This window comes from Solanum tuberosum, unplaced genomic scaffold (genome assembly GCF_000226075.1).
Source record: "Solanum tuberosum cultivar DM 1-3 516 R44 unplaced genomic scaffold, SolTub_3.0 scf00145, whole genome shotgun sequence".
NCBI classification, from domain to species: Eukaryota; Viridiplantae; Streptophyta; class Magnoliopsida; order Solanales; family Solanaceae; genus Solanum; species Solanum tuberosum.
This window is the reverse complement of record NW_006239069.1, coordinates 1,241,826-1,250,838: the sequence shown is the minus strand read 5'-3', so window position 1 is coordinate 1,250,838 and position 9,013 is coordinate 1,241,826. Positions and strand designations below refer to the sequence as shown.

At 32.1% G+C, this 9,013-nt stretch overlaps 2 non-coding genes across 2 annotated transcripts; both read left to right on the top strand.

The window, feature by feature from the left end:
• The first annotated feature begins 1,421 nt into the window (after nucleotides 1-1,421).
• TRNAV-AAC (transfer RNA valine (anticodon AAC)) lies at nucleotides 1,422-1,495 on the top strand. The gene has a single exon. It is a non-coding gene; the product is annotated as a tRNA-Val (tRNA).
• Nucleotides 1,496-4,597: 3,102 nt separating this feature from the next.
• Nucleotides 4,598-4,671, top strand: TRNAV-AAC (transfer RNA valine (anticodon AAC)). The gene has a single exon. It is a non-coding gene; the product is annotated as a tRNA-Val (tRNA).
• The last annotated feature ends 4,342 nt before the right edge of the window (nucleotides 4,672-9,013 follow it).

Genomic DNA, 9,013 nt, shown 5'->3' with positions numbered 1-9,013 from the left:
TTCGTTTGTAAATCTCATGAATAGCTTAGTATTTTGTTCTGGGGTTTAGGCATAAACACGATGGTTGAATTAGTCTGAAAATCCTTCAATGGTATATGTATGCGGAAGGACTTGCAAATCATCAATAAAGAGCAAGACTACTCTATATGTATATATGTGTTTGTGTGCGTCTTTTTCATACCTTGGGCATAGAGACCATGAGTTGGGTTATCTTGTCAACCTAACATGATGACACAAATGTATTAAACTTCATTTAAATTATATAATATTAATTGAAAAATTGATCCAACTATATTAACCACACTCGATCAACATATCATAAATTTATGATTTGACAAAAAAAATTAATATGGATTTATCTTATAATAGTTCACTGTCTACAAATGTTGTCTGCTTTAAGGCTTGTTAACCCTTTAAAAATAAGACTCGAAAGGAAACTTGTGGCCACTACTTGTTCCATTGTCAACAGAGAAAAAATTGAGACAAGGACTTCTTCTGGCGATTGGCTAAGCCCATCCTCTACCTCCATACTAAGCAATTCCACATATATAGAATTTGTATTCTACAGTAGCAAATATTTTCAGATTGTAATTGGGAGAAGAAACTGAGGTCTCAGGTTTAAATCCTAGCGAAGACAAAAGCAATCATTCATGTCAAAATCACCCAAAAAAGAAGAACATACAATTATGTTGCAACAGCCAAAAAATAAGCAAGCTACCCCAAGTCTTCGATTGAAATCTATACGCATAGTAAAATTTCTGATTTCGCCGTCCAATTGGAACTCATGGACCACTAAAGCATTAGAAGATGACACACTTTTAAGTATAGATCGGAATTTTGAATTTCTAGTACTACAATAACAACAAGAATTAATATCAAGAAAGAATATATAGACAATCTCTTAAATTTATTAATAAATCTATTTAAATATTAAAACTTCAGCATATATTCAATTGCGCATCCAAATACATAATAAAGTATTATTAGACACTTTTGATTCAATTGTTTTAAAAAAAAAATGATTTCACTTGTGTTCTCAAGAGCTTATTACATAGACAAAACTACTTAAAATATATCAACTCTTTTAACTATGACTGTGGATGGAAACACGTCAATGCAAATGACATGATTCTCAAGGACACGACAACCATATGATAATACCTTTCTTGAAAATCAAGCAATTTTCTTACTTATCTTTGTCTTGGAGTAAGCAAGCAAAAAAATATTATTTCGCAAAATATTTATATACATAATTTAGATAAATAAGAGTATGGGGGTCAGGGTGCATGGTAAAGTGGGGATTAGAGGTAAGAACGAGATAATCAACTTGAAATGTCAGTAATGAAATTTACTTTTCAAACATTTTTCAGAAAAATGTGCTGACTGACATGTTCATAAACGAGGAAAAATGTAACAAATTGGGTTTCGTGGTGTAGTTGGTTATCACGTCAGTCTAACACACTGAAGGTCTCCGGTTCGAGCCCGGGCGAAGCCAAGCCTTTTTTTTTCTCCTCTTTTCTCGTAAACTCTTAAAAATGGCGTCTTATAAGGCTTAATTTCCCTTCTTTCTCTATTAGGATAGTTTTAATTTGCAATGATTGTATTCGAGACTTTTAGTTTCAAACCACACATAAGTTTAAGGCACAAAAAGGATGAAAGATATAAACATAAAAACACAATATATTTGTGAAGTTCCACTCTTACAAAACAACAACAACAACATACCTTAGTCCCCATGAAGTGAAGTTTTGGGGATGATAGACCTTACAACTGCTTAGTGGATCAGATTCAATTATAGAGAACATATAATATAATATAACATAATCGATTCCAAAGGAAACTTGATCATCATACCAAATTATTGTTATAGAGAAGTCTTGACTGATTGTATACGTACCTATTACGCATAGATGCCTACTTAGATAGCCAAGAATGGATTCTCAATGAAATGATAAACTTTACTTGCAGACCCAAAGCGAGCAGAAGCATGTAATGGCAAGACCATGCATGCTGCAAGTGTTATCACTTAGCTTGATTAACATCACTTGGTCACGATCATGCATGTATGTTGCCATAAATAGTTCATCTTCTCTTGCCATAACCGAAAGAAAACTACTCCAAGTTTCCAATGGATCTTTCCTATACTTTAGGCTCCACAAGTAGTCGTTTCCCAATTCAAACACGCTGACATGAGGGATCCATCCGTTGTCTGCAGGGCCAACAAAATACAAACGCTCGTTGACACATCCAAGCCAATAATCTGTATATGGATAAGTAGTATTCATTTCTTGCATTGGATTGTCTAAGTAGCGCAGAGTCTCTGTATCCATATTGAAATAACACCAGTTATTAAACGCCCAAAAGATTGCTCCGTTGAAGAAAACTCCCGTGGTTTCGAATTGACATTGGAAACGGATCACGTAATCTCCTCCAGGAGTTTGTCTCTGAAGAGTACATCTCATTATAATGTAAGCCAACCTTAAGAATTCTATAGTGAGGTGATTTTGATGGATCAAAAGCCAAACACAAGTCTCGCATATAACTCCTATCTAGACTTGGAACAATGGTGAATTGCTTAGTGCTCGGGTTACAGACGTAGTACTCTCTGATCTGTGGTTTATGACAACAACATAAAATTAAACCACCACACGAGCTCAAAATTTCAATCATCATATCAGTTAAAGCATTGCCTTTGATGAAATCCAAGAGTCGACTACCAGAAGTATACTCTTTTCTGAGAGGAAAGACGGAGAAGTTAGTCACATTGATCCTCGGATAACCTCTGGACAATGAGTGCACTCGGGGAAGTTTGAGGCCTCCACGAGGACGATATATAAGGATCAGAAATGAGTGATTGCCAAAGTTTAGAAACTAATTTGAACTTGAACAGAGGTTTCTCTGGGAGGAGTACTAGAATCTTGAGAACAAGATCATCACTTCTTTCAATTGCTTCAGCACTATTGATATGGTTGGATGAAGCCATAGTAACTTATGTTCCTTACAAATTCAGCACAAACTTTAATCAGAACATACCATAAAAAGTGATCACTTCTTAGAATACATTAGCATCATTTACTTCAACAACATATCCACTGTAATCGTACAAAGAAGGGTGTGGGAGGCCGTAGAGTCTATGCTGACCTTACCACTACCTTAGAGGTAGAAATACTATTTTTGATACACCCTTAGCTTGGGAGAAAAAAACAACATAGAGAAAGAATAAACTGAAATGAAAAAAGTCATGACATAATACTACAGACAACCTGATTAATCATTCTAAACAGTAGTCAATTTAGCTAAACGATAATTGAAGAGCAATAGAAACCAGAGATAATAACCATACTCAAAGGACAAACAACTGCTAGAATAATATGACTAATAGTATAAAAGAATATGCGAAACAACACTCAACTATCTAACTAACCTCTTATCCTAATTTATGTCCTCGCTCCTTGACCTCGTATCTAAGGTCATGTCCCCGGTAAACTGAAATTATATAGTCACCTATTTCCAATACTACTTCAGCCTGGCTCTACCTTTTATAAAACAAATTAACCATAGCCATACATACATCTACTTCATATTTATACCTTAAGAACTAATCCCTCCATTTCAATTTGTTTGTCTCAATTTGACTACACAAAGTTTAATAAATTAAAGAAAACTTTTGAATCTTATGATGCTAAATTGAAGATATGTAGAATGGTTTTAAATATATCATGTAGAAAGTTGGATTAAAGAGTTGCCAGAAATGAAAAGAGACGTTCTTTTTTAAACAAAACTTAAAAGGAAAACTAAGACGAACAAATTGAAACGGATGAAATATTTTACTGCACAATTATCCAACAATTCATAAGATTTTGAAGAAATAATGAAAGAACACTCACCAAATCAGCAGATCCCAGAGATAAGTTGGAGCAAAAGTTGAGATGATTCAAGTCTGTTGTATTATTCACACGATTACGAAAGGTCAATATATATTATTTAAGCCAACGTTTAATTGGGAAAGAGAAAAAGTAATAGTAGTTATACAACTACCATTGCAAAGAAAAAGCTATGTTCATACTATTTAAATATGATTTTTTTTGAGGAAATAATTCAGAATCCTTTTGAATTAGCTGATTGTAAATAGTTGATAAGCATTACTTGTTGATAAGTAATTTTAAGTCTTGAAATCGATTTTATAAATAAACAGTGACATGTTTGGATAGAAGTATTGAAATTGATAATGGTCCCTCAATTTTTGTTGCTATGTGTTGTTTATTATATCATGATTCGGCTATCATTTTATTTAACGGTGGTTATTGTTATTTTTCTCTGTATGCTTTAGAATGTTTTCCTTATTATTTGTGATGCATGTGTTCATTACTTATTTTTTTCTCTCTTAAAATCTACTTTGATATATGTTATTTAAGTTGAGGGTCCTTTGAAAACAGTTTTTCTACCTCCACGAGGTAGAAGTAAGATATGTGTATACTCTACTCTCCCCAGACCTATAGACGGAGCCACCTTAGACGAAAGGGGTAAGAAGTCAAATAATATTAAACAAAAAGTAGTTCAATTATTGTTAATATTGTGATGCATAAAGTGACAAGCAGGTTTCGTGGTGTAGTTGGTTATCACGTCAGTCTAACACACTGAAGGTCTCCGGTTCGAGTCCGGGCGAAGCCATTTTCTTTTTTAAATCTTTTTGGCAGATATCCGGACAGAAGAAATGATACTGCTTTATTGATATCATGTTATTGGTTTAATGGTTGAGCAAGTGTTACATGTTATCGCTTCAAGATTTGATTTGTCCATTTTCTTTTTGGCAGATATCCGGACCGACGAAACAATACTATTTTATTGATATCAGGTTATTGGTTTAGTGATTGGGCAAGTGTTTCATATAATCTGTCACACCCTTATTTTTTCCCAGATTGATATGGTTTGAAAATAAAGTTTTTCCAATTAAAGTGACATTTCGAAAAAAAGATTATTTTATTTTAGAGTTGTCACTTGGAATTGAGTTTTGGTATTCCAAGTCACCTTATTTAGATCCCTAATTAAAGTGAAGTTGACTCTAATTTTTATTGGTCTGCTAACTAGAAATCCGGATAAGGAATTCTGTTGACCGAGGGGAAGGTGTAAAGAACCCCTCGAGTCCCGTAGTTCTAGCATGGTTGCTTCATTGATTTATATCTTGGCTTGACTTAATTTTGGATATATTATACTTATCAGCTTAGTAAATTTACTTATATTCAACCTTCTTTAATTTATTGTAAAGTGTCTTGTTTTATTAATGTGTGGTGTACTGGCAGCAACGCTTTCCAGCCTTACCACAAATTGTTTATTTGTTTATATTTTTATGTCTAAATATGTGTATTATTCTTCAAGTTTACTATTATTATCATCAGCCTAGTCATGCTTCTAACAATTTAATTTAAAGAAATTTAATCATCAAAATTATTTAAAATTCAAAATCTTTGTATAAAAGTCTAAATGCTTTAAATTGTTTTTGTTAAAATTGATCATTGTGACTCGGTAACGATGTAATTCATCAACCAAATATGTTATACTAGTGACCAAAATTAATTACAAAAGGTCAACTTAAACCCTTTTAGGTTTTTTTTTTTAAAAAAAATTTATTCATTACTCTAATGTCAATAATTAAACTAAAGAGGAACGAATTAAACAAATCAAATCAGCAACAAATTAGCCCTTAAAAAAACAAGCAAGTAAAAAAAAGACCATAATGATATCCACCATATATTTCACATGGAATAATTTGAATCGTAATATATCTTTATTGCCAATATATTTATATTACTGTTCATAATTTTGAGTCTTATTTATTTTTGCATTCAATTAAAAAGTCTATTTCTTTGCATTTCTTGTCACATTATGTTGCATTTTCTTTTGATTTTATTTTTTTCGCAAAGTAATTATTAAAATATGAAAGATTAATTTAAATAAAAGATATACTTACTAATATTGTTGCATCAAGAAAATTAATAAACTAACAAAGAAAACTAAAATAAAATCAAACATTATAAAAGAGTAATAAATTTATCAAAACACTATACTAACAAACATGAAATGAATTAAATGAATATCAAGAAATTGACCTTTAGAATGAAGCCGAAGCGTTCTCCAATATATTGAAATAGAAGAGGAAATTGAACCATAGAATTTTCAATTTACTTGCAAAGATTGATTGAAGTTACGACCGAATCTCGAATGGAAATCTCACTGTATCCCTCCTTTTTTCTGATTTGTGTGTGGGTGTGTGTTGTAGTCTTTTTTTTTTCTTTTTGGTTTGGAAATTGATTTTTTTTTTCTTTTTTCTCCCCCTCCCCCCCACCCCACCTTTTTTTGCAGATTGTTTTTTTTTTCTTTTTTCCGTGTGTTGCTGTAGATCTTTTTTTGTTTTGTTTTGTATGTGGGAATGTAATATATGTAGGGGTAGTTAAATGTGAGGGTAGTGGGATTAATTAAGGGGAAGTGGACTGGGATTTGGTGTAAAGGTGGGGTGAGTGGGTGTAATGGGTGTGAGATTAGTAATTTATTTTGAATAATATAATATAATATAATTATTTAATTTTTTTAATCAAAAATCAAGTAGCTAATAATAAATTATAATTAATAAATACTAGATTATTTGTTAAATTAAAATTAAAAGAAACATATATTTTTATAAACTTTCTTTTCTTTAAAACAAAACTTACATTAATAATGCAACTCTTGTTTTTAGTTTCCAAATATTTTAAAATGAACTTATAAAAATAAGATAAATATAAAAAAATCTCTAGTTTAGATCCAAAATAAATACTTAAATATTAAAAGGTGTAAACTTTTATGTTTGGTAAAATATTAGGTGTTCACATAATCGCTTCAAGACTTGATTTGTCCAATTATTGTTTTATTGATATCGGGTTATTGATTTAACTATTTCATGCCACTTCACTATGGGGTTATCGCTTCATGACTCGTTTGTCCAATTTTCTTATCGATTTAACCGATGACCCATATAAACTTTATGTAAATTATATTTTTAACCCTTGAGGCAAACCTCAACATTGAATGTTATACTCCTATATTGTATGTTGTTTATCGATCAGTTTGATTCAATTTTAAAGTTTTTCGTCATTAAATTTTCTCTTTCTTTTTTTTAGTAGAAGACTCCGGAGAAGGTGGTTCTAAAATACAATTTTTTTTAGGTCCAATGTAGACGGGCCAACGATAAAATCGGGCTCATTTGCACCTTTGTCCCTATTTTATAGTGGTCTTTAATTTATGTCCCTCGTAATAAATAATTTTTTCACATAGTACGAACCATACCTTACCCTTACAAAAGTAGGGAGTTTTTTCCCGTCTTTCCAATAGATCCTCAACTCAAGGAGAAATAGTCCAAAAAAGAGGTAAAAGAAGTACGAGAAATAGCATATTAAGCAACAACTAGTAGGACAGTAACTACAACAAAATAATATGATAATTGAAGTACAAGAAACAACAAATAATAACAAAAAGGACCAGAAACTACCAGAAAAATACTACCACTATTAGTCTGTACCATGCATTCTAATTAATTAAAAAACTATCCATAAATAAGAAGTATATTTTTAAGGATGACTTTTTGATACTTAATATATAATTGAAATGCGAATCCTTATCATTCAATGGCCTTTGATGCAATAGCATGACCTCACATACCTAAGATAAATTTTATTCACCAGGTCATGGGATTTGATACGATTGGGGCTGGAATTGAATACAGACTTGAGTACCATTCTGCCACCCCTAGTTGTAACCAAAGTTATATATGTCTGTTTATTTAACCAGAATTGCTTAATGATTCAATATTGAATATTATATAATTAAATTAGTAATCAAATTATTACATAATTCACATTTTAAATGAAATTATATACTGCACTCCACATTGTCCGGGTGCGTATGTTGGTGGAGATGGGGATGGGGTGGAAGTGTACTGCTGCGCCCAAATCGCACATGCAAGTGTACGTGGTCGTTCAAGTATTAAAGTGGCTCTTATAAAGAGTCGGGTATCGTACCCACAAAGACTTACGATTAGAAAACTCGATTGTTCCAATATTTTCAGCTAAGCACAAGTGTTATCAAGATGTCAAGAGTGATTTATTTTATAATCTAAAAGTTAAACAGAATTAAAAAAAACTTGATTCAATTTCAAGGGTTCAAACAATGATTGGGTAAAGTCCAGGTCTGCAGTTCTTATCAGGATTCATGCAATTATCTTGTTTAAATGGATGTTAATCAACTATCGAATCAGTGATCACATGGTTAAATATATGATCATGGTCTCCCGACCTCTAATCGCCTATGATAAATGACAACCTAACTACATCGTTGAGCGGGGATAGGTTGGACCAAGTACCGAGCATTACGATTTCTTCCTGTATAGTGACCAAGCATGGTTTCTAGGTATATCCATATCCTAGATAGAAATTAACCTTAATTATTAAGACAAAATCATGCTCCTTATGCCCCACGTTCTATCCTCTTATTCCTCTCCCAAGTTCAATTGGGACAATATGTTTATTCCAATGATGATCAGGCATGGAATACTAAAAACAAGAACATAAGAAAGATTCATCTGATAATCAATATTAACCCAATGAAAACTTAATAGATTACAATCATTCTATAGCCACAACCCTAGAACTAGGGTATTTAGCTACTCATAACAATAAATTCGATCATGCAATGTTTAATAATCATAAAGAGATCGAAAGTAAAAGAGTTTAGGAAAGAACCCTAAAAAATGATGAAATAGCTCTCCAAGTCGCCGTTCTTCAAAACCCAGAAAAAGAATGCCTTAATAAAATAAAATATTAACCTATTTATAATAAAGTCGAAACGACCAAATTTGGCAACAAGGGGCGCAAAGCGGAGGGCTTCACAAATTACGTTCTGAGATCTTTTCTCTTCTCCGCGACGCGGTCTTGACACGGACCACTCTGCCTCAAAATCCAACTTCGCGAACAAAAACTAAAAT